The 26,875-nt window shown below is 42.2% G+C and overlaps 1 protein-coding gene across 11 annotated transcripts in view; it reads right to left on the bottom strand.

Moving 5' to 3' along the window:
• LOC147025745 (RNA-binding protein Musashi homolog 2-like) overlaps window positions 1-26,875 on the bottom strand; it is a 203,108-nt gene that overhangs the window by 104,019 nt on the left and 72,214 nt on the right. The window lies entirely within an intron of this gene.

Genomic DNA, 26,875 nt, shown 5'->3' with positions numbered 1-26,875 from the left:
TCAGCCCATTTCGGGCTGAGGGGTAAAAAACATATCACACCAAACAAAACCTTACCATAGCACATCGCAACAACAAAAAAATTTTTTCTCTATTTTGTAAATTTACACAGATCCATACACACCTTGAGTAACAACATTGTAGAAGGGAAAGATTTTTTTTTTTTTGCATTTATGACCAGCTGGTGATGGGAAGACATGGCATCTATAAATGTACACATATCACCCATGTATAAGCCTGGTGTCGGCCTAACGGTTTGGGTGGCTGGCTTACGATCTTAGGGTCTTGAGTTCAAGCCCCTCTGACGTCGGTGAATTAACACCAGGTGGGTTCACTCAGCCAGTCATCTTTCCGAGGTCGGCAAAATGAGTACCAACATGCTAGTAACGGGGCATTGCATCAGCGGCACCGCTGCACTCTCAGAAAATGATGCAGCCAAGCAGCCACAGGTTACATACGAATAAATAAATAAATAACCATGTATGGCAACATTATTAATGCAAAGAAAAAGGAAAACACCTGAATCGTTTGAACAATTCCCTTCTCGATTCCACGACATATGATGCTTCATAAGTGACACTCAGGTGTACAGAATGCCCATTTCCTTTGGCTACTTTCCAATAATAATAAAACAATGAGAGAGAGAAAGAGAGAGAAAGAGAGAGAAAGAGAGAGAAAGAGAGAGAAAGAGAGAGAAAGAGAGAGAAAGAGAGAGAAAGAGAGAGAAAGAGAGAGAAAGAGAGAGAAAGAGAGAGAAAGAGAGATAGAAAGAGAGAGAGAAAGAGAGAGAGAAAGAAAGAGAGAGAGAAAGAAAGAGAGAGAGAGAGAAAGAGAGAGAGAAAGAAAGAGAGAGAGAAAGAAAGAGAGAGAGAAAGAAAGAGACAGAGAGAGAAAGAGAAAGAGAAAGAGAAAGAGAAAGAGAAACAGAAAGAGAAAGAGAAAGAGAAAGAGAAAGAAAAAAAGAAAGAAAAAGAGAGAAAGAAAGAGAGAGAGAGAGAGAAAGAGAAAGAGAAAGAGAAAGAGAAAGAGAAAGAGAAAGAGAAAGAGAAAAAGAAAGAGAAAGAGAAAGAAAAAGAGAAAGAGAAAGAGAAAGAGAAAAAGAGAGAGAAAGAGAGAAAGAAAGAGAGAGAGAGAGAAAGAAAGAGAGAGAGAGAAAGAAAGAGAGAGAGAGAAAGAAAGAGAGAGAGAGAGAGAGAGAGAGAGAGAGAGAGAGAGAGAGAGAGAGAGAGAGAGAGAAGCAAAATAAATATATACTTCTTTTGTTAAAAAAATAATAATAAATCCAGAGAGTACACACAGTTCTCCTCGATATTGAGGAACATCAATTGCACTACAGATGGATGGTTTCATCACAGATGTTCTTTCAGTCTAAATGTTGCAGCATTTCTACCAAAACACCAAAACAACAGCAAAACCAATTAACTACAAACAAAGAAGAAATCAGGCCTCCGTTCAGGACAGCTCCTAATCCAGGCATCTCAAAGCAATCAGAAAAGCACGTCTGCCATTCTTCACTTTAAGAAAGCAAATACAGCTGCAGAGCAGAACCCATTATGCATCCATGTCTCTCCATAACCTTGCATTTAATTCCAAATAATGTCTATAAATGGCATCAATTGTCCGACCTGGACAGGAATGACCTATTCAAGTCCCTCCCATCAGGCTATCATGAGTGATAAAGTGGTGGTGTGGTTAAGCGTGGATAGGCGAACGTTTAGGATATCATTTGGCCTTTTCTATTTGAGAATTTCCATGGTTGTAATGTTAAAAGTTGCTTCACAAAGAGAAAAGAACCACCTTGAACAAAGACAATGAATGAAATATGCATGCAGGCCTTTCAAGCCTGGAATATTGCTGCAAGGATGCCACATGTATGGAGATATGTGAAAGCACCAATTGTGGTGGGAAACTCTACACAGAACATTGTCCAGCAACAGAATTAAAACTTTTTGCCTTCGATACGAAAGTCGACACAAAAAGAAGAGGTCACACATCACTAACAGAACTAGAGAGTTCAGAGAACAACTTACCCTGCACAGTTGTGAGAAAGAAGGAAATGGGCCGGGTCTGCGAGCAGCAAGTTTGATTGGTCAGGATGACGTAAAATGCCGTAATATTTTGTCCAAGTACTGTACTGCTGAACGATGAGGCTTTTGAAAGTGCAAAAAAGGTGATTTGTGTTCTCCAGTGCTCAAGTATACAATTCATTTTAAATAAAATAAAGATTTCAAGCGGTCGTAGAAAAAAATAAGATCCGGAAGTTTACCACCGTTGATGTAGTGTTTTGCATACCACCTTACAGTATATAACACGTCACATTAGTTATTCATGCCTGTTGCTTGTGTCCTTTATGAAGTCTTTAAAAACAGCATGTTTCCTGTTTTATTTGGAGTGATTCAATTTTATTTAATTGCCAGACAGGGAGACCGAGTAAAACTAGAAGGGCACTCGGTAGAGCGCACACCTTAGCCACGCAATGCCTGATCCACGAGAACATATCGGGCCCAATACATTTTTGAAATATTATGCTATATTGTATATCGTTTTTGGCCCCATCTCTCAATGATGAAGAATCACTCACCAAACTTTCATCTGGATCCGTCCACAATTTTTTAGATATCCTGCACACAAACAACCAAACAAAGAAAGAGACAGAAAGACAGACAGACAGACAGAAAGGGGTGAAAATGTAACCTCCTTCAACTTCAGTGGCAGAGGTAAAAATTATCTCACTCCTCTCTGCGCATGTGTGATCAAGAGCAATTCAAAGCCAAAGTACTGCTAAACTGCCGATTCATGTTCAAAATACAACATTCATTTTAAATTTAGTAGTTCCTCCATCAAAAACTGACGTTTGTCGACAGAGACAGACAGACGACAAACTGAACCAATTGCTAAACTCTGCTTTTCTCTTCGTGCGTGGGATAACTACACCAAAAGGACTATTCATAGTGAGGTTAAAAGGTGGTTGTAATCAAGAAATCACTGAGTGATTCCATCTAATTATCACCACACTGTGAAAATGTCCTCAATTTCAAGAATGCAAAAAAGCTATTCTGTGTATTTTAGATCGATGTTAAACAACAAACTGCAACAATGATCACACGGGCCTCAAAAAGTGAATTTATCGTGTAACCGTGTCAAACATGAGTTCATGTGCTCGTGAACAGCACCTTCACAAAGGGGGTGAAGCAAGATTGTTTTACACCGCAGTGACATCGCAACAATGGACAACCATGTTTTAAATGTTCGGCAATTATTTTTGAAATATGATGGAGAGTTTAATTGTAATTACATGTACTTCGTAGTGTGGTTATTTGCCGAATGTTATAAAGTGTATTTTAAACCACTGGCTTGATTCTCGGGCTTGTATATCAAACATGTGAGGTAAAACCAATGTACATTGTATAAATGTGGCTGCAAGAAAGAACCAGAGTTGGTGTCAAAGCCACCCAATGCTCACCTGTTTATACGTTTATCGTTTTTAAAAGACTAGTCTAATAATATTTTTTATAAAGCATTGCAGTGAAGTCTGATCCAAATAATTTTTAAGCAATATATGTATTTGTATATTGTAATCAGTAAAAAATAGTGTGGTAGATTAAAACATTAGAAAGGAAATAACTTGCACCAAAAACTTTAACATTTACACGCTCACGCTGACGCTGACGCTCACGCTGGGGGTATCGCTATAGCTCTCTGTTCTTAGAACAGGCGAGCTAAAAATAACATTTTCTGTGCAAAAGAAAACTCATGGGGCAATTTTTCAGATCATGTGATCTGAATAACCAAATCAGTATGTTCAACACAGGCAACAGGATGTGTGTGTGCAAGCGCACGCACACACCTCGTTTTTCCCCCATTTTCTGATTCTAACAACACACACACACACACACACACACACACACACACACACACACACACACACACACACACACACACACACACACACACACACACACACACACACACACACACACGCACACGCACACACACACCATATTAAAATTTATGTGGCAATGGGCACAACTGAACATGGATTTCAGTCACCATGACATGTAAAGTGCAATTCCTATAATAAAGTCTCAGCTGAGACGCGATGTCATGTTAATCGGCTCAGAGTGATCAATGCCGTGGTGATGATGCCAGAAAGCAGGAACATACATACAAGCAGGAACAGACACCTGTCACTCCTTTAGTCTAACCTTTGGTTCCGACATGGCATGGAGCTTCTAAAGTCTCATTGACTGCAGATCTACGGATGAAGCAGACCAAATGAATTCACACATTGGATGGTGCACACTTTAAGCACGTTTAAGAACGCGCACACGCTCACCTAACATCAAAATATCCATGTTACAAAGAGAATGTCACCTTTGAGTAATCAAACCCATGTTTGGTCGACCAATTTGGCCGTGTTTAACCTTGCTCGGGTTTGTGTCTGCACTATCAGAGTTAGATTTTATTTTTGAAACTGAAAAGTTTGCTTTCTGGAGATGTGTTAACTGTTGGTCTTTTTATCCGAGGCAACATTATAGACTAGACGTATTTCTGAGAAATGTGCATCCTTGAAGCATTTTTTAGTAAAAGTTGGGAACATGACTTTTTAACATAATTAAAGGTATGCTGAATTCGACTAGCCCTGTCCCCAAGCTGAATTTTGAGTTTTTGACCATCTAATTAGCATAAACAAAATGGCTGCCAAATTGACAATTTTGGGCACTTTATTGAGACAGGCACATTACCATTTAAATAAATGCACATTGTTCACATGTACGCATCTTAGAAATGTCCCTTGAGCAATAGATCAAAGCTACAGGCTAATAAAATTCGTAACATGCCAAAAATCTATTATTATGCTAATTAGCTACCACCATTACCAAAAAATATATTTTCTGCTGTAACTTTGTTACTATGCATGCAAACCTGACAAATGAGATGTCTAGACATACGTTTTGAGGGTCAAGAAAAATGATTAAGACCTATTTGAAGCATTTTAATTAATGTTTACATCGTTACCGATGTTTATTAATAAAATGTAGAAGTTAAAGTTGCTAGTCTGTAATTATAAAAACTAAACAAAGTTCTATCATGCTGCTACGTGAACAAATTTCAGTCAGCAAAAACAGTTTTCAGGAATGCCTAACATCTTGCATGAATACAATGTGATTTGCCGAAAAGGAGTCTGATCATCAATCTGTTGCTGGCATGCACACATTGATGTGCATCGTAATCCTAAAATTCCGGCATATGCAGCGTCGAGTCTTGCATTGTTTCCGACATGCACAGGCTACCATCTCGAGGCAACTGTCTGGAATGGGACTCAATGCCAACAGTATGGGTTGCAGTCCTGATTCCCCAAGTCTCCATCCCATTTCAGAGGGCGCAAGGAGCTCAGGTGTGGGGCAGTGGGAATTTCTCCATATCATCGCTTGATAGTGTACTCTCATCAAATGGAAACGGAGCGCATCACTTGTTGGGGCCATGGCTTCTGGTCTCCCCGTCTTGGAGAACAATAAATGCCATGCTGCATCAACAGAGTCTGTTGTGTGCACATTGTATATTCTGCAGACAAAGGTTTCTGAAGATTTGATGGTTTCCTCTGTGAGTTCACCAATGCCCAAGTTCTTCAGCAATTCATGATACTCTTCGAAGACCTTCCATGATGATCGTTTGGTGTGATTCGCGACGTAGAAGGTGGTGTCACACCCAGTCTATGCTAGCAAGGATGCTGCTGAGCCTCTTGGTAGTTTGTTGAAAACTGCATCAATGGGTATATACCGCTGTTTCTTAGATGTGCCCAACATCACCCAGAGATGCTCATATTGCATACATTGAAAGTGGGATAACAGAAGCAGGAGAACATCAGTGTCCCTGTAAGACACAACAACTGCTTTGAACTGGCTGTGGACGGCATACAGCACCAATCTTGTGTCCGCTTCTTCATGTGTGGATTTCAGGTGTTAAATCAGTTGTACCTTTTGATGACTTGACCTCGAGTTCCTCTCTAAATCCCCTGGCAACTACAATTTATTTATCCTTAGGCACCTGCGAACACAGTTCCTCAGACAAGAAATGTGCTAGATCTGCTTTATTATCAGCTAGTGACAGAAAATTTGACCAGTTCTTTGGAAGAGGTACATCACGACTTTCCACAAGCCGTCTGATTGGCCGTGCTACTTTACTGCGCCGCGTACTGGTTGTACCCTTGATTGTTTCTTCCCTGTATCTGTCGAACACCATATCAATTCTTTGATAGTTGAAACCTGCTTTCAGCACAGTTTTCACGTATGTGTCAGCCAGATCTCCAAAGGTTACAGCATCATCAGGCTTTCCAAGAGCTACTGCCAATGCTTGTCCATCAATGATAAGGCAAGTTGACGTGTCATTAATTTGAATTGTCTCAGGAGAGTCTATATCTTCTGTTATCACGTTAGCAAGTAAAGACTTGTTTCCAGTGCGTAGTGTACCGTTCATTTCGGCAAGGGATACAGGGGCCGGAAGAAGCTCATGTTTGAGTACAGATGGCAAATGAACTGGCCGACCCGCCTCATAGGCAGTAATTAGACGTCGGAGGACATTTCTGTCTGTCTTCAGAACAATTTTCTTGTCTTTGTCCTTTGTGTGTTTAACCACTTCCTATGAAGTGGCAAATGTTGGGGCGTTATTCCTGCGCAGATGGTCATGGATTGAAACATGTGGCTTATCACATTGCTCATCCACGATCAACCTGTCCTGAACAAATTTCTTGACTTCTTCTTGGCCAAGCTCCTTGACACATAGTAGTGATTCTTGAATTGACTCTGTTGCTAGGTCTTTTGTAGCAAGGCTTTGCAACATACCTGGATGTGATACAGATGAGAACACACTGAATCCCTGGAAAGTGGAAAGTAAAGAATTCTCATCATCATTGTCTCTCGTTTGTCGTGATTTGGTTGCTTCGTTGTGAAGGTCTGCACTCCCACGGTTGAGACTGTACACATTCCATGGGTTTGTTCTGCTATGTGAGATATCAGGTTAAAGGAGAGTGTCCACCTACACAGAGCTGATGTCGTCTTGGTGATACCAATGATACCACCTCCTTTCTTGCCTGTGCCATTTATCCATTTCATGGCCTGGTCAGGGTCTACTTGGCTGAACTTGTGAGCAGATCTCTTGACGACAAAATTGCCTCTTTGGAACTCTGTTAAAACAGGTTCTGGAAGCTGATGCATCTCTACGAGATACACTGGACCCCATCATGCATAGTTCAGGTGGTCATACCGCTTGAAGTAGGGCAACATCAGACTGAAAGAGTAAAGATGGAGATCCCAGATGCCATCACGCTGAGCTCGAGTGTATTGCAGCAGTATAGTGACCATGTCCATATATTGCCACCAGAAGCTGAAGTTCACATCATCAGATCTACTCTCAACAAAATCATCCAGGAGCTTCCTGAACTTTTCCTGATCCAGAAATGTTATCAGTTCTGGAATCTTTTGCAGGTCGTCATCAGAAGCCATCCTGGAAATGCAAGCATGGCAGTCCTTGCCCGCCTCTGCAACAAAGGAGAGAAGGCTTGGCATCAGGAGACACCACAGAGCTTGCAAAGTCAGTTTGTGTGCTCTCATAGCTTTGTTGTATGCCTTTCCTGCCAGAACAAGTTCTCCAGTGCATTTCCCGAGCAGTCCACTCTCCACCCACACTACAGCTTGTCCAGAACCATTCATATGATCTCCTATGGCCTTGAGGAAGTTCATCGATACGTGAAGGCCAACTAGGCGAGGTATTAACTTATCCTGGTATTCTGGAACAGACCACTTTAACTCCATAAGTCTGCAGTACAGTGCTTGGTCGACTGTGAGGACTGTATGTTCCTGTCCAAAATGTGAAGATATTGTCATGCATCTCTTCACGGCGGTATTCAAAGTATCCAACTCATGAGCGGGAACAAGGATTATCGGCAAATATCCTACTGCTGTCTGTTCTGGTTCCTCTGATGGCAATGACTGATTGAGTAGTGTCCAAGACGGTTTTACCTCTGAATTTTGACGGCACAAGAAGAAAGCTAGGTCTGTAGCTTTTGCTTGTCTTGTATACTCATTGTCCTCCTCAGATTTGCTGAAGCAGGCTTCGTTGAAGGGTGCTGTGAATACTGGCTTGCATTTTCCACGAGTTATACTGACAGGATGCAGCTCCTCCAGGCCATTTGGCACAATCAAAGAATGTCTTGTGGATAGCTCGAGATTTTTAAGAGAAGCATCAGTTGTTTGGCCTCGTTGCCATGCTTGCATTTGAGTTGCATGGAAGGTATTCTTTCCATCAAGTGTTTCGTCAAGGATGTCAATGTTATTACAGGTGTAGTGGATGAATTTATTTGCCTCAATGTTTGGTGGAATGATGGCACCAGTTTATTTGTCCAATGATTTGAGAGTGGTCTCAGCCAAGGAAGTGTCTACTTGCAACACCTGTTCGTAACTCAGGCAATGCCCTGCCTTGTTGAACAATCGTACTAGGTCTTTTGACCGCGCAGCTTGATGAAGAGTACTTGCAAGACCAACATGTTTTGAAGTCCATTTTTTGCCACCACTGACGCAGTAGACAAGATCTTGTGCCACACTCAGAACTCTGCTCCGGAAATGTTCTTCATTGTTCCCAGGGCTATCATCTTCAAGGGATGCCTGGCCACTGACGATCAGTCTCAGTAGCATATATAAACTCTTGGGAATGCATGCTATAGCATCTTCTTCACTGACAGAGAACCCTTTGTGTCCTGGAGATTCCACCATGTCTCCATGGACTTTCATAGGTACATGAACAAGTGAAAGGAAAATGTCATCCTGGGGCTCATACTTAGGAAAGGCTAACTTTTCCTCACTCTCCTCTGTGTCTGCTTTCATCTGCAAAACTGCTGTTGGCTGGTACTTAGTGAGAATAAATACGGTTTTTCATTCTGATATACAACTGTCAAGAAGTTGAAAGAAATTGAAAATGTCCCCAAGCTGTGACTGCAACTTTTCCTTGAATGTTCCTCTTCTGCTTTGATAGGATGGCTGAATCATGGTTAAATATTCCTCAGCTCGCTCCTTATACCTCTCCCATACATCATCCAGAAGAATCACATGTCTTTTGTCAGCTGATTGATTGAGCTCTTGGCAAAGCCATATCATAGCAAGGTCTGTATTTGCTGACTCCTGCTTGTTTTGGAGGTAGACCTGTTAAATGCGTTAAGACAAGGCAGATGATATTTGGCTTCAGCTGCAATTAGGTCAATCACTCCTGCCAGTCAAAGGCCAACTTTGTCGTCAAGATGTGAGGCTTGAATTATTTTATCACTCATTTGCTTAGTCATGATGGAGATTAGTCATGCCTTCATATCTGCAGTTTGACAGAAAATGCAAAGGCTCCAGTTGACTGGCTGCACACCTTTTCGCAATGAACGCCTGTTATCACCTGGAACACCTGAACTGCAACCTGCTCCCTCTGTTGAATACTCTGTCTGAGTATTCTGAAGACGTTCTATTTTACTCTTGTCCGTGAAATGGGCATAGCACATTCTGTGCCACACAAGAGATACGGCTGTGGCAGAATCTAATGCATTCTTAAGACGATCAATTAAGTCTATATTTTTGGAGTCTCTCAGCTTCTTTCTGCTGCAGGCTGTATTCCTGAATTTTGTGAGTCCATGTTCAGTTGCTTCACTCAGGTTTTTTCTGGCTTTATGCGTTTGGCAGAAAATGCACAGGCTGTAGTCTACAGGCAACGGCCTCTTCAAGCTAATCACAGGATCCATTGTAGCCTGCAAACAAGAATGAATCATTAGTATAGGCCTACACAAGCCCTTAACAACTTAACAGTTAACTGAACAACTTAATAGTTGTTCACAAGTAAAATAGATTAGCATTGTGCTGGTATAGTAGTGCCTGTCCCAAGAAAGTGCCCAAAATTGTCAATTTGGCAGCCATTTTGTTTATGCTAATTAGATGGTCAAAAACTCAAAATTCAACTTGGGAACAGGGTTAGTCGAAATCAGCATACCTTAATTATGTTGAAAAGTCATGTTCCCAACTTTTACTGAAAAATTCTTCCAGAGCTTTATACAGGGCCCTTTTCGAGAAATAATTCTAGTCTATTATAAAAATCCAATTTTGAGTTTGACTCGCTTCTCTATCATTCACGAGACGTATAATCTCCAGATTATTTTTTTTTAACCTACTTTGCAATAGCAGCATTTCTTCTAGTCCAGATCCAGTGTTCTTCTTATTCTTCTTCTTCAATATTCGATTTCCATCTATTAGAATGGATCCCCCACAACTTAAGCCATTCATTATTAACCAAGCACTGAGTCTAAAGACTCAAAACTAATGACAAGCTAAACTCGTACGTTGCAGGGCTTGAAATAGCCAACCACTTTGGTGGCAACTGTCGGTGCCCCAACTTCTTGCATACATTGCAGCTCAAAATGTTTGAAACTCACGGCACCAATTACCTGCGTATGCCCCCACCCCACTGCCTGTCGGTCATAAGCACTTCCCAAGCTCAGTCACAATCTCAAACCGCCAACTCAGTTTGTCATATACAGTGGACGCTCCAATATCCACGAATCTGGAACTTCCATTTCCAAAAACCTTCACAGAAAACCTTCACTTACATTTTCAAATTTGTCATGGCGGGTACTCGCATAGTGGGTATCACGGCTGTGGTGAGACCACCATCTCCCACCCGCTAATTGGCCGGATGAGTCACCCCAGTCGTCTGAGATTCCACGCTTCCCTAGCCCCCATTCTCAGATTCTCTGTGTTGGAAGCGGTTGTGCGTGCTGATAGTGATCATTCTATCTCATTATTACTACCTTTTTTTCATTATATCATCGAAAAGTTCCTCAAACGTGGAAGCGTGGGGCAGTGACGATTTGAGAAGTGCCTGTGAAGGCCATAGAAAAGGCGAGGTAACTAAAGGAAAAGTCGTATGAAGGGGGAAGTGGAAGGAAGACAAAGACTGCATGAAGACAGCGTGAAGCTCAAAGTGAGGATATGGAGACAGCCTTACTCCTATATGCCAGGTGTTGGCTTAATGGTTCGGGTGGCGGGCTTTGGATCCTCGGGTTCCGAGTTCAAATCCCGCTCAGCTGTTGAATTAATATCAGGTGGGGTTAACTCGGCCTGTCATCCTTCCGAGGTCGGCAAAATGAGTGCCAGCATGCTGGTGTTCTGTGTCGGAGTGGCGACACGTTCAGGATTGTGCCCAATAGCCAAGGAGACTGCTTAAGCAGCACCAATGCTCTGCACAGAGTATGGTCCCAATCTCCTCTCCCCCTTACTCCTATGAACCGAAGATAACTTCGAACAAGACTTGTTTTTGGGCAATCTGAAGCAGGAAAAGAAAAATCGGACCACTGGACCTGTATGCTTATCTGGGCCCTGGCCTAATGTTGTAACCCAAATATGGTAACATTCTGATGGGTGGGTCTGGAGAAGAAGATTTTTAAAGGAATTAATGCAATTTTCCCAAAAGTTGACTAACTTGGCCATTTTGACACACTTCCGGTCATGTGATCGGCATGGCCTCCGCAATTTAACACCAGGACCCTGTCCTAATGTTGTAACTTAAACTTTGTAGCATTTTGACTGGTGGGTCTGGAGAAAAAGATTTTTGAAGAAATTTACAATATCGGCCATTTTGACCTACTTAAAGTCATGTGACCGGAACAAGCTTTGCAATTCCTGTTACCAGTCGGGAGAGGAATGTTGCTGCAAATTTTCAGCCAGATTGGCCCAGCAGTTTGGCCCGAGACGTCGAAAAAGGAGACGGACAGATGGGACAGACGGACGGTGCGCGATGACAATACTTTACCTGGAATGTAAATTCCAGATAAGCTAAAAAAAAATCACACTTCAGTCTCCAAGCACTTCTACCTCCACTGGTGAACCCGCCTCACCCAGAGAGTCACTCAACCCAACTTCATCACACCACCTCTGAAATCTTTCTTTTCATCCAAAATTATGACATTATTTAATATCTAACGATATAAAGTCTACATTTTGGGGTTATTGCCATAAATAGTTCCGATGAACCTAACAATGTACATTTGTAGGAGGGTGGGGGACACAGTACTCTTACCTTGATTTAGAGGCACAGTACCCTTCCCATATCCGGAGTTTAAACGTTCCGAACGTCATGAGGAACGGTTCCATTCAGATACGAGAGTATCCACTGCAGTTCTATTTTTGTCTTGGACTCCCAGAATGCATTGCAATCTCTGGATCTCAATCTGTATCTGGATGATAATCGACATAACCCCCGAGAGAGAACCTGTACTAGAATAGAGAATTTCACGTTAGACACAAAGAAAACTAGAAGGGCACTCAGTGGAGCGCATACCTCTGCCACACAATGCCTGATCGAGCAGAACATATCGGGCCCAATAAATTTTTGAAATACAGTATCATACTGTATATTGTTTCTGGCACGATCTTTCAATGGTTAAGAATCACCTCAAAAATTTTAAAATTCTCATATCCGCATTCGGAACTTCACCAAAATTTAAACATTTCTTCCTCGTCACATACTCAACGTGTCCACCAAGTTTCATCCAAATTCGTCAATAACTTTTTGATATATCATGCTAATATATAGTTTTTGGCCCGATCTCTCAATCGTGAAGAATTACTTTAAAAATTCAAGTATCCGGATCTGGATCCTCACCAAAAATCAAGCCAGTTCGTCCTCGTCACACCCAACGTGTCCACCAAATTTCATCCGAATCCATCCATAACTTTTTGAGATATCATGCACACAAACAAATAAACGGACAAACAGACAGGGATGAAATCATAACCTCCTTCCACCTTCGGTGTTGGAGCTAAAAAGTTCAAAGTCTCATCAAGAAGAAACTTGTAAAGTGGCAGCAAAGTGTGCACAGATTGACCAAATGTTCAGGTAAGAAAATGTTCGTTTACATAACTGTGGATGTAGACTAACTGTTTTCATGAGAGTATGGAATCACCAGTGGCCCTGGGTTGGATTTATGTTTTGCCTTTATGTCCCCCCCCTCCCCTCCCCACCCACCCATAATCACATCAGTACCCCTGAAAACATCCGTCGAACGAAGGCAACATTGCCTTGCCCTTGGTGGCCTTAGCTTTGTGCCCTAGTTTTGTCACTCCACTTTTGTTAATGTCTCATCTTTTTAACATTACAAAACATCGAACTGCGTGATGGTGGCAAACTCATTAGCAATTAACATTACAAGTTTGTAATCGCTTTTCTAACATGAGATAATTCAAAATGATGTTTACTTTGTGAGCTTCAATTTTCTGTCAAAGGGATAAATGAAAAAGATAAATGAAAAATGAAGCACAAATCGGGAGTTTACAAAATGAAATGTATAAAAATAAGAATGTGAAAGAAGCCATGATGATAAAACAAAATTAGAACTTCATTTTTAAAAGAGCCAAGTGCCTATGATTCAAAGGACACACAAATTGGAAACATACCATCAATTCAGAAATCTACCCTCCCCACACCCCCTCCCCCAATATATACGTGTGTGTGTGTGTGTGTGTGTGTGTGTGTGTGTGTGTGTGTGTGTGTGTGTGTGTGTGTGTGTGTGTATATATATATATATATATATATATATATATATATATATATATATATATATATATATATATATATATATACACATATATATATATATATATATATATATATATATATATATATATATATATATATATATATATATATATATATATATATATATATATATATATATATATATACATATACATATACATATATAGTAGACAAGGCGTAAGTCGTCACCATCGGGACCGAGAAAAAAGTGACGACTTAGAAATGCGACGACTTACGCGTATGCGAACATTCATGATGACTGTGGGGTGAAGGATGAAGTCGTGCGTGGCCTGGACACGTATGTGTGAGAGCCGGCTATTGTACCAAAAGGAAAACACAATCCTTGGGGCATAGGTGGGGGTTCATTGGTGAGTTGGAAAGTGATCAAGCAAAGATGGAATTCATGAATCAGTTTATCAAAAGTAAAGATAATGAACAACTGTAAGACAACTCGTATACCATCGGTGATGGTATGGTGACAAATTACATGACACACAGTCATTGTGGTGATAATTACCACTCAATGCCAATGTGTAAGTGAGTGCGGTAATGGACAAAACAAGCCAATATAAAACCATGATCGGACTTCAACACGAAGTTCGATTGATCCTTTACTCCTTCGCGAAGTAATCCATTATGTGCTGTATACGTACTTCTACCTTGTTGCAACTTTCAACTGTACATCCCGAATGGGACATGAACTGTACCCGCTGGCGACTGTAGGGTACTCGGTAAGTGCTTCAACGGACCGCCTGGCTTGGCAAGCGATTACCAATTGCCGTCGATAAAACTATGCACCCGAAAATGCCAAAACAATGTCCGAATTGGACAAATCAACCCTTTTCTTAAGCATCGGAACTGCTGCCGAGTTCAAATCTGGACCTTAAATTTTGGAATTCGGCTTAGTTGAAGAGATTCTAGAGGTTATCACGTGGGCGGAAATGAAATAAAGCCATGAACACTGGTGTATCCGGGCATTTGTAAGCATTGCAATGTACCCAGCGATTTGTAGCGATGATAAAACAGGCATTCGATAGTATGAGTGAGGAAAGTGAAAAAAAAAAACTATCATTAAGAAATCATTGAGGCCTGTTTCAAGTCATGGCATGGTTAAGCAGGCCAAAAAACATGGCGGCTTCAGACCCCAGCGAAGTAACCCAGGAAACGCTTTAAGACCCCATATAGAGCGAGGTGGCCGAGGATCGCCTGAGAAAGGATATAATTAAATAAGGCCGTTAATTATCTTCAAAAGGAGTGTTTTAATTAACCCAAACTGCCAATTATCAATCTTGCACGTTCTTGGAGTTCCCTTAGTATGCATGCAAAGTTTCAGGCTGCTAGATTTCATGATTTTGGGGTTATGGATGGGAGACGCGTGCACGCATGCACGCACACGTGCACACACACACACAACAATTTAACACAGGTGGAGGTAATTAACTTGGTGTGTGATTTGGAATGTGATGGGTTATTTACATTACCAGAGCTAATTTACCATTGCTATTATAAGGGGGGTGGACACATTCAACCAAGATATTCTCGTTTCATATTTTAAAATAATTTTCTGAAATTTGTAAAATTTGTGGGTTACGATGTGTAAATGAAGGTGGAAAAAAAGTATAATTTAATGGAATTTACTTCTAGGCTATAAGACAACAAAAGGTGAAAAATTTGAAAGGGGGTGTAGACTTTCTCAAGGCACTTTAAATGTTTAGAACTTTCTCGGTGAGCTAGAAAGCTGACAACCCAGAAGAGTGTAAATAATAGTTTTTCTTCATAACATTTGATCTTTTTACATTAAAATTACAATACCTCGAAATTGTTAAATAAAGAGCTCATTCTGATCACTCATTCTTGATTTACTTGACTTGATCGCTGCTTGCCGAATGCAAACACAATCAACTTCATCAAATATAATGAATAAAGCAGATATTTATTATGTCTGCACAAAGGAGGCACACACCCCAGTCTGAGAGATGCACAGCAGTGTAAGGAAGTCGGAAACATTCTTTACTGAGATGGACAGTGTCAGGAAGCCGTAAACAATAGTAAACTGGTATGCCTTCTTCATGAAATTGACTGAAAGCATTCCCACTGACTGTTATACTGTACTGTAGTGTATTTATCGTCAGGTCAGGAATTGAACCCAAACCAGACAAAATTGCTTCCTTTGCAGCATGCTATTACACAACGGATATAAATCTAATTAAATCAACATCACAAAAAGGAAAGGTGCAAACTTAATATGCTGATAGTTTGAAATGGCTGTGAACACTGTTTTCAACTTGGTTTGAGTTTGACCGATTAACATTCGTCTTTGACTTATAATCATAATCTAGTCTCTTAGCATTGCCCAGCGATCCATTACAGTGGAAATAAAAGTTTCACTTCACAACCGATTACTTTTTTTTAACATTACAAAAATCACGATAACCTGTAAACTGTTAAAGACCTTATTCTGATCACTCATTTCTGATTTACTTGAGTTGTCTATCGACTTGCAAAATGCAAGAACAATTCTATAATATATATATATATATATATATATATATATATATATATATATATATATATATATATATATATATATATATATATATATATATCTCTGATATAACAAATGACATGCACCAGAGCTTATGCTTTCAGTATGTATGTTCACGTACACACGATTAGATAAAATTATGAAAGCTTCACCATTGCAAAAAATACATAAGGAAACACAATGAAGACTCAACAGCAAACAACGTTGCAGAAAAGTGAGTTAATAAACAAAGATAAGGGTGAGCAGACAAAAGACTAAATTGTGACGGAAAACTAATACTATATAACCATGTGATGGGGCATGATGACAAGATGATGGTTGGTGGTAACCTCGAAGGCCATATATTTTCCTGCAAGCACACATAAAACTAGAAGGGCACTCGGTAGAGGATAGAGCGCCTACCTCCGCCACGCAATGCCTGATCCACGAGAACATATCGGGCCCAATACATTTTTGAAATGTCATGCTATATATTCGTTTTTTGTCACCATCTCTCAATGGTGAAGAATCACTGAAAAAAAATTCTCGTATCCAGATCCGGATTCAGATCTTCAAAATCGAATCAATTCGTCCTTGTCACACAGCCAACCTGTTCACCAAGTTTCATCCGAATCCATCCACAACTTTTTGAGATATCATGCTATATATCGTTTTTGGCCTGATCTCTCAATGGTGAAGAATCAATTTTAAAAATTCTAGTAGTCGGATCCGGACATTCACCAAAATCTAATCAGCTCATCCTTGTCACACACCCAACCTGTCCACAAAATTTCATCCAGATCCGTCCACAACTTTTTGAGATATCGTGCAAACAAACAAACAGACAGACAGACAAACAGACAGACAGACAGAAAGGGGTGAAAACATAACCTCCTTCAGCTTCGGTGGTGGAGGTAACAAATGACAATAAGAGCCAAGGCTTGAGTCTCCAAAACATCGAACAGCTCTTGTTGAAAAGCAGGAGCTCCGAAACAGTTGGGAGCCAATTGACCTGCTGTCCTCATCCAAAGCTACACTACATGGCCAAAAGTATGCGGACACCCCTTCTAATTAGTGGATTTGGCTATTTCAGCTGCACCCATTGCTGACAGGTGTATAAAATCAAGCACACAGCCATGCAATCTCCATACACGAACATTGGCAGTAGAATGGGCCGTACTGAAGAGCTCAGTGACTTTCAATATGGCACCGTCATGTGATGCCACCTTTCCAACAAGTCAGTTCATCAAATTGCTGCCCTGCTAGAGCTATCCCAGTCAACTGTAAATGCTGTTATTATGAAGTGGAAATGTCTCGGAGCAACAACAGCTCAGCCATGATGTGGTAGGCCACACAAGCTCACAGAATGGGACCGCTGAGCGCTGAAGCGCATAGCGTGGAGAAATCATCTGTCGTCGGTTGCAACAATCACTACTGAGTTTCAAACTGACTCTGGAAGCAACGTCAACACAAACACTATTCAGAGATCTTCATGAAATGGGTTTCCGAGCAGCCGCACACAAGCCTCAGATCGCCATGTGCAATGCCAAGCATCGACTGGAGTGGTGTAAAGCTCACCGCCATTGGACTGGAGCAGTGGAATCACATTCTCTGGAGTGATGAATCACGCTTCACAATCTGGCAGTCTGATGGACGAATCTGGGTTTGGCGGATGCCAGGAAAACACCACCAACCCAAATGCATAATGACAACTGTAAAGTTTAGTGGAGGAGGAATAATGGTCTGGGGGTGTTTTTCATGGTTCCGGCTGGACCCCTCATTTCCAGTGAAGGGAAACCTTTACGATGCAGCATACAATGACATTCCAGATGGTTCTGTGCTTCCAACGTTGTGACAACAGTTTGGGGAAGGCCCTTTCTTGTTTCAGCATGACAATGCCCCCATACACAAAGCGAGGTCCAGACAGATATGGTTTGCAGAGATCGGTGTGGAAGAACTTGACTGGCATGCACAGAACCCTGACCTCAACCCCATCGAACACATTTGGGATAAATTGAAACGCCGACTGCGAGCCAGACCTAATCGCCCAACATCAGTGCCCGACCTCACGAATGCTCTTGTGGCTGAATGGAAGCAAATCCCCACAGCAATGTTCAACATCTAGTTGAAAGTCTTCCCAGAAGAGTGGAGGCTGTTATAGCAGCAAAGGGGAGACCAACTCCGTATTAATGCCCATGATGTTGGAATGAGATGTTGGATGAGCAGATGTCCACATTCTTTTGGCCATGTCAAACATATTTCTTGCTCTCAATAGAGAGCAAGAAATGTAATAGCATAGTAAATCAAGCTCACATTCCAAAATAAGCAACGATATGAGGTGGTAGATGACATTAAGCATTTGCTCATAAAATAAGAATGAAAATTAGAATGGCACTCAACAGAGCACATACCTCTGCCAGGCTGAACACTTTACATTTTGTATTCCACTGATAGGCTGGATCTCCATACGGACCTGCACCAAAATCAAATTGACTTGTTCTTGTCACCTACCAACTCATCCAAGTTTCATCCGATTCCATCCACAACTTTTTGAGATATGTTCAATATCGTTTTTGGCCCTGTCTCTCAATTTATCCCGATCTCAAGAGCCACTTTAAAAAAAATCAAGTATCTGGGTCAGGATCTTCACCAAAATCTAACGAATTTATCCTTGTCATATACCCAACCTGTCCAACAAGGTTCGTCTGAATCCGTTCATAACTTTTTGAGATATCGTGCTCACAAACAAACAAACAGCCAAACGAACAAGGGTGAAAACGTAATCTCTGTCCACCTGCGGTGGTGGAGGTAGCAAAGTCATGGATGCAAGGTAAGGTTTGGTTCATTACCTCTGCCACTTAAGGTGGACGGAGGTTAAGTTTTCACCCTGATATGTTTGTTTGTCTGTGAACAGGATATCTCAAAAAGTTGCAGACAGATTCGGACGAAACTTGGTGAACAGGTTCGGTGTGTGACAAGGACAATTTTTATGACGCTTTGGTGAAGATCTGGATCCAGATCCGGCTACTAGCATTTTTAAAGCGCTTCTTCACCATTGAGAGATAGGAGCAAAAATTATATATAGCACGATATCTCAAAAAGTTGAGGACTAATTTGAATGAAACTTGGTGGACACGTTGGGTGTGTGACAAGGACGAACTGATTCGATTTTGGTGAAGATCCGGATTCGGATCCGGATACGAGAATTATTTAATTTTTAAGTGATTCTTCACCATTGAGAAACCTGGTGTTGACTTAGTATCCTTGGGTCCTGAGTTTGAGCCCCGTTTGCTGCTGAATACCAGGTGGGGTTCACTCAGCCTGTCATCCTTCTGAGGTCGGCGAAATGAGTATCAGTGTACTGATATTGGCGCACAGCATCAGCAGCACAGCTGCGCTTCGAAGAAATGATAGCTACCCGGCAGCCAAGGTGCCATACGCAAGAACAGAACAGAACCATTAAGAGATGGGGGCAAAACGATGTATAGCACAATATTTCAAAAATGTATTGGGCCTGATATATTCTACTGGATCAGGCATTGGGTGACGGAGGTATGCGCTCCACCGAGTGCCCTTCTCGTTCTATCTGCCATTACTCCCTCCACCCTCCTCCACACCTTTGCACCCACCTGAATCCTCCTCCGTCCGCACCTCTGCCTCGGACTTAACATCCCCGGTCACTGTTCCTCCCAGATACTAATTCCCTGCCTGATTTCCTTCCCTCCAACCTGATATTCATTTCTTTTCTCAGCTGCCCGACCCTCATCACCCCAGTCTTCTCCATACTAATCTTCAGCCCATGCTTCCCAAATACCTACTTCCATTCCCCCAGTGCTTCCTTCATCTCCTGCCCACGCTCCACGACAGCCATATCATCCACATGCAGCATCCTCCCCATACTACCCCTCAAGCTCACCTTCCTGCTTACCAGCTCCATCACCATGATAAACATGAGTGGTCTGAGAGAGTTTCTCTGCCTCAAATAAATGTTCATGCTGAACTACTCAGACATCCCAACACCAACCAAAAGTCTTCCCTTCCTTCCCTTGTACATCCTTTCCACCAACCCAACCTAACTCACCACACAAACTGGAACAGCAAAAATTTGGGAGTTTTCGGGCTTTTTCCTTTTGGGGAATTTTTTTTCGGAATCTGGCTCAAAAGGTGAAACATTTACGGATTGCATGACACGAAAGACATTTGTTCATCCAATCAATTCAATAGAACCAGAATTAGTATGATGGTTGGAGCCTCCGCTCTGTGTCTGGGAGGTTAATGGTCTGATTCTGATCATGGCAGCCATACCACAGATTTTTTTAAAAATGATATTGAGGATAGCGCATGGACAAACCAGTCGTTTGGCATCACATGGCATTGGGTGGTGGGGAGGGGGGTGGGGTGGGGGGGAGTCGGGGGCATCAGATCACCCACCTACCCCCCCTCCCCACATATCCTTCCTTCTTCCCTTGAAGTATTCTCATAACATGTGACCCTCCCAGAAAACCCTCAATCACTTTTCCATTTTGCACAAATAATATATTTACTTGCATGAAGAACTCCTCCTTACAGTCGGGTTCATTACTCCAGCATTGGCGTATTTTAGTACGACTTGTAATACCCGTTCCCACCAGGAGGTGCTATACGATACACATTTACCAGGAGACTTGGGGTCCTTCCCCCTAACCCAAAACCCACTGGGGCTATGACTTATAAAACATTCCCAGGCACACCCCAAATCCAACCACCAGTTTTCAACTCATTCCGTCCAGTGGTTCAGGAGTGCATCGAAGTCAAACAAACACAAGCTTCTCAAATATATATATATATATATATATATATATATATATATATATATATATATATATATATATATATATATATATATATATATATATATATATATATATATATATATATATAGTATGATTGATACATATTGTTACGGCTGTGGAAATTTTCAATACACCAGAAAGGTCCTCAGGTTAGATATATCGATAAGTTCATGTGTAGTTAGTCAACACCCGTTGTTTAGAGGGAATATGTGCGATTCATCCGGGCTGCGACGCTTTGAGTTAGCCATTTTTCTTTCTCTATCGTTATTTTCGACCAATAAGCCCGCCAACAACTCAAACACCAACACCTTCGCCTCTTTACCTCCACAACTCCACCCCGCAAACATCGCTTCATCGCCATTCTCAAACGACACCCTCCAACAACCAAACCACCACAGCAAACCCCCCACCACCATCGCCTTTCTCCTTCCACAACCATCAACCACACCACCATTCAACACCGAACGTCGTGCTGTCCAGGGCCCGTTCGGTGATTCTTGCCGAACGCGTCGAGCCGCGAGTACAAATGGATGCCTTTACGGAAGAGGAAAAACGGATCAGGAGAGGCTCACGCCCCTTTTTGCCCGACCAATGGCTAAACGTCGGGTGGCGTGGCCCCGCCCCCAAACGCGATGCATGTGGACGCCTTTACGGGGAAGGAATTCGGATCAGGAGAGGCTCACGCCCCTTTTTGCCCGACCAATGGCTAAACGTCGGGTGGCGTGGCCCTGCCCCCAAGCGCAATGCATGTGGACTCCTTTTAGGAAGGAATTCGGATCAGGAGAGGCTCACGCCCCTTTTTGCCCGACCAATGGCTAAACGTCGGGTGGCGTGGCCCCGCCCCCAAGCGCAATGCATGTGGACTCCTTTTAGGAAGGAATTCGGATCAGGAGAGGCTCACGCCCCTTTTTGCCCGACCAATGGCTGAACGTCGGGTGGCGTGGCCCCGCCTCCAAGCGAGTTTTGATCCGCGAATCTGCATACAAGCTCCTCCCCCGGTCTATAAAGACGTGAGCACAATGCAGCTCGGGTGTGCAGAAAGGGGTGCAGAAAGTGGTGCTAGTGGGATCGGACGGTGAAGGGGACGGAGCTCGGAGTGGAGGTCGAGGGACAAGTCGCGGAGTGGAGCAGGGACGCAGAAGAGGACTCAGGGGTGAGATTTCGCCGAAGTCGGTGCGGTCCCGAGACCCCGCTAGCGGGACGGAGCGTCCGCCATTCCCCTCTCCCGACCCCGAGCATCAACAATTCCACCCCCCCCCCAATCAACGCTGAGATAGCGCCGGTAACCCCGTCCGTTCCCCAACCCAACCGTGGTGCCGACCAACACGTGCCTGCGCAACGCACGCCAAAGGAGCTCACCGACCATACCAGGGGCACGGAGTCAGGCGCGTTCCGCGGACATTGCGGCTAGCCCGCCATCGCGCCACGAGGGCACGGGTAAGACCCCTTCGGTCTCGTGGACCTGGCCGATCACCCAGGTCCCACGTTTGTTTGGTCCACGGACCTGTCTGCTTCCTTGCCTGTGAGGGTGGCTTGTATTTTCTTTGTTTTTGGTGTCAATGTGTGTGTGTGGTGCCAGTCTATTAAGTAAACCCATATAAGTGCTTGTACATTACTTTATTCGGTTTTAACTCTGCGTATTGTTCTTGCTTTGACTGTGTACGTGCATTTTTGTATGATTGCAAAATACGTGCTTGTCTGAGTGCGAATTAAAAGTGCTTGTCAAACTGTTTCCCGTTTCGTTGTGTCCTTTCCTCTGGTTGAAATTTCCATCTTGCATCACGTAAGGAATTGGTAGTGGGTTGAAACACCCGATAAGTAAAACTGAACCGTCGAGGTTGGCGATAACTCCGCTCGATTATCTCTTTAGCACGGAACGAGCCGCTTTAGCAGTTCGTGTCCGAAGTCGACCTGCGGCGTGATACAACTCCTCGGTACGCTACCCACGTGGGTACTTAGGTATATCGACATTCGGTGATTCACCCTATTTCGCGCGGGTAGAATGCGGACTGGGTTGTGGTGAGGTTAAACCTCCACCCGTGACTGGCTCCTGGCGGTAGTACCAGGAGGGTCACGACTGAATTGTCCGTTCCGGTGGGCGACGCGTCGTGATTTGAGTTACGTGGCCGATCGCACGCCGAGCAGGCGAAATTCGTAACAATATCAAGAAGAACAAAGGAGGGACTTGCAAATATAACGTTCATAAATAGCTAATAAGATTTGGAAAAAAACATAATGACAAATGCACTCATATATCTTGTTTGAAAAACAATATTAAAAATTACACCGTGTGGGGGTGACGGTCATCTCTATAATACCACAAGTTCTCAATGTTCAGTTATGACCGAAGACTACTGTGCAGTTCTACTGCGCAGCTCGAACTGCACAGTTTGGTTAAAGATGACTTGGCATTTTGGCACGCACGCACGAAATTATGTTTTGAAAATAAATGCCGACGTTTACATTTCGGATTTTGAAACTTTTGCACCTTCGGCGGAAAATGTATAAATATAAAATACACCCGTGCAGGAGTGACGGTCATCTCTGCGAGAAAATATAGAGCCTCCTGAAGGTAGGGCAGTTTTTGCAAACTTTGAAGTCACGTGACGCGAAAACGAAAGCGAAATTTGAAAATCCGTCCTGACCAAATTTAGATATTGTCCCATAGATTCATATATCACAATCAAATTCAAGATTGCTTGAGAAATGTAGGAGGGGATAGATTTTGAAAATCGGCATTTTCGCATTTTTTGCCAACTTTGAAGTCACGTGATACGAAAACGAAAGCGAATATCGAAAATCCGGCCCGACAAAATTTAGATATTGTCCCATAGATTCATATGCCACAATCAAATTAAAGATTGCTTGAGAAATGTAGGAGGAGATAGATTTTGAAAATCGTCATTTTCGCATGAAAATCGTCATTTTCGCATTTTTTGCCAACTTTGAAGTCACGTGACACGAAAAAGAAAGCGAATATCGAAAATCCGGCCTGACCAAAATTTAGATATTGTCCCATAGATTCATATACTACAATCAAATTCAAGATCGCTTGAGAAATGGCAGAGGAGATAGAATTTGAAAATCGTCATTTTCGCAACTTCAAAGGCCTCGTGACCTTGACCTTGACCTTCGGTGACCTTGAAAGTCATACCATCGTGTACGTCTCATCGACCTCTATCAGGATCACTTATGACCAGATCTCCCGCTTCAACTTCATTGTGAACGGACGGACGGATCGTCACCTCTCCTCTCAACACCAATATTATTAGGTCATGCTCGAAGAGATGACCTAAAAAGGCTAAAAATGTGTTTTATATTCATATTTCATTTCTCCTTCCTTCTTTGCGAATCGCATCGGCGTTTTTGGCCATCTTCCAGATCACGTGACGATCAAACGGGAAGGAAATTCAAAAATCTGTCCGGTAAGATACAAGATAATATTTTTTACTATCATAATCAATAAACAGTTGCCGAATATCTTGTAGAATGGCAGACAAGATAGGTTTCGAAAATGGCGATTTTTATAACTTACGTGACCTCGTGACCTTGACCCTGACCTTGAACCCGGACAAAAGTTATATCGTTGTGCAACACTCATCGACCTCTACCCACATACTAAGTTTCATCAAGATCGGAAAGAAAAATTGTTGATGGACGTACGGACGGACGTACGGACATTTGGTCCGGCTTTATTATATCTCTACCGAGATGACCTAAAAAGGCACAAAAACTGCCGGAGCATGTACATCTGGTAATATCGTTTTATGGTGGGCTTTAGGAAGTTCGTGAAAATGAAATAATTTGAAAGGTTACAGGTTGCAGATGAAAGTCAACTGGGGAGGTCCCCCAAGGATGTTTGCAGTCATGGTTTGGTTAATGGACGAGTTTCTTTTGTTTTCTCCAAGTTGGCAGTAAGGGGGGGGGGGAGTGCTTCAGATAATTTGATCCAAAAATTGTTTACTCGTGCAGTCCTCAATACTGAGGCAAACGGTATCCGTTAAAAATATAGGTGGTGTTCGAAATGGGAGAGAGAGGACACAACTTCCTCGTGCAAAGACACAACAACCAGCATGTTGCAATCAAGTCAAATGTCTTCAAACTCTAAACACCCGATTATCCATATGGACAAAACGGCAATCAAACAACTCTTCAATGTGCAACAAGTCGCTACTCCAGCATGGCTCCAAGAATGATTTCCTCTTGACTGAACAAAATAAATAAATAAATAAATAAAGTGAGCTCATGCACACACCACTCTAGTGTGCTTTAAAAATAACTAGTGCAGTCCCATACGTGCGTGGCCGTACGTGCAAAAAAAAAAACAGGAAGAATTGTGACGTCAATCGTGACGTCATAGCACCGTGTCCTGTCATTGGATTGGTAACTAAATGGCCATAACTTGGAAACCACTTGTCTGATTAATATCAAACCTTGAAAAGGCACATTCACAGGGCCCCAGCAATATACCTGGCAAGTTTCAATTAGATCGGACCAGTGGTTGTCGAGAAACAGCGGTTGCAGACAGACAGACAGACAGACACACAAAGATTGCTGGAATTATAGATAGATAATAATAATAATAATAATAATAATAATAATAATAATTACATATACATGTTTATTTGTTTAAAACTGCAGCCTTCCTGTTGTTGACAAGAGGAACTACAAAAGGGAGTTAAAAAGTTTTCCCCTGAAAAAGGTTTGTTCCGAAAAACGATTCCAATTATATCAGGAAAGTGCACACTTAATCGTATTTACAACCTTGATTACTTTCACGATGAAATGAGGTCTGAATGGTCGATCTCACAAGCCACCACATTGTGAAGGAGTTGCAAAAGATATATGGATCAGACACTTGGAATTTTTAAAGCAAATATAGAGGTCACACGCTTTTGCTTGATGCAGTTATCGTCAAGATGTGTGTAACAGCTGAAGAAGATCAGAAACGAGAGATCAATGTAATCATAAAATACAGGCCTTTGTCTTTTTAGTCTGAGTTAGGATTCCAAGCGATATTGATGATCATCTCAAACTCGCTGAAAAAACATTTAAAAAATCGAATACATATCAATACAAAAGACAAAAGCAGGTCAACCACAGGCTGCCAACCATAGCCGGGTGCCCAAACCTTCTAAAGGCTGACCGCTGTCCACACAGAAAACCAAGAGCGTGCCCAAGGTGTGGCAACAATTCATAATGTGCAAAACCAAGACTGGCTCAATTTTTTTTTATGGCTGGCAGATTTTGACTTCACCACCACCACCCACCCACACCCTCAATCCCACCCCACAAAATACAAAATGAACAGATATGACTCAAACAAATAAGGAAACTCAATTCAATGGTAAACCTATGCTGGGAGCCAAGTTAACTCATGGTTTTAAGGGCAGAGCTTGAGATATGAAAAACAGCTGACCTTGGGAAACACTTACTCTCCACAACCCAGCTAACTAGAAAAAGGCAATAACAGCAATTGTGTGACAGTAATCATGGAGATGCACCCATTTTACCACTCTGTTTTCTCTTCCTTACTCTTACCCTAGAGGTTGGGGCACGAGCCCAGGCTTGCTCATGGCCCCAGGGAATAGACAGAGAGGAAGAAAGCCATCCTAGTGCTGATCTGATAATCACCCATGGCTGCCGCCAACACACATGGAAGCCATTTCTAATTAACAGCACCGAACCCTGTACCTCCTTCCTCTAACCACTCACTTCCTTCTCACCTTTGAGATTCTTTAAAAAATAAAATTAAAAAGTGCAGCAATTTTAACAAAGCAATAATTACAGCTTGGCTAGATCTTATATTGTCGTTTCAGACTGCAGTAAGAACAAAACAGTGAAAGGAGGGAAGGGACACAAAGAAATAGTTGGTACGGATGCAAAAAGACAAAAGGAAAAGGG

Source organism: Eptatretus burgeri, chromosome 5 (genome assembly GCF_056783735.1).
Source record: "Eptatretus burgeri isolate ZD-2024b chromosome 5, Ebu_testis_v1, whole genome shotgun sequence".
Taxonomy (NCBI): Eukaryota; Metazoa; Chordata; class Myxini; order Myxiniformes; family Myxinidae; genus Eptatretus; species Eptatretus burgeri.
This window is presented reverse-complemented; position numbering and strand designations above follow the sequence as displayed.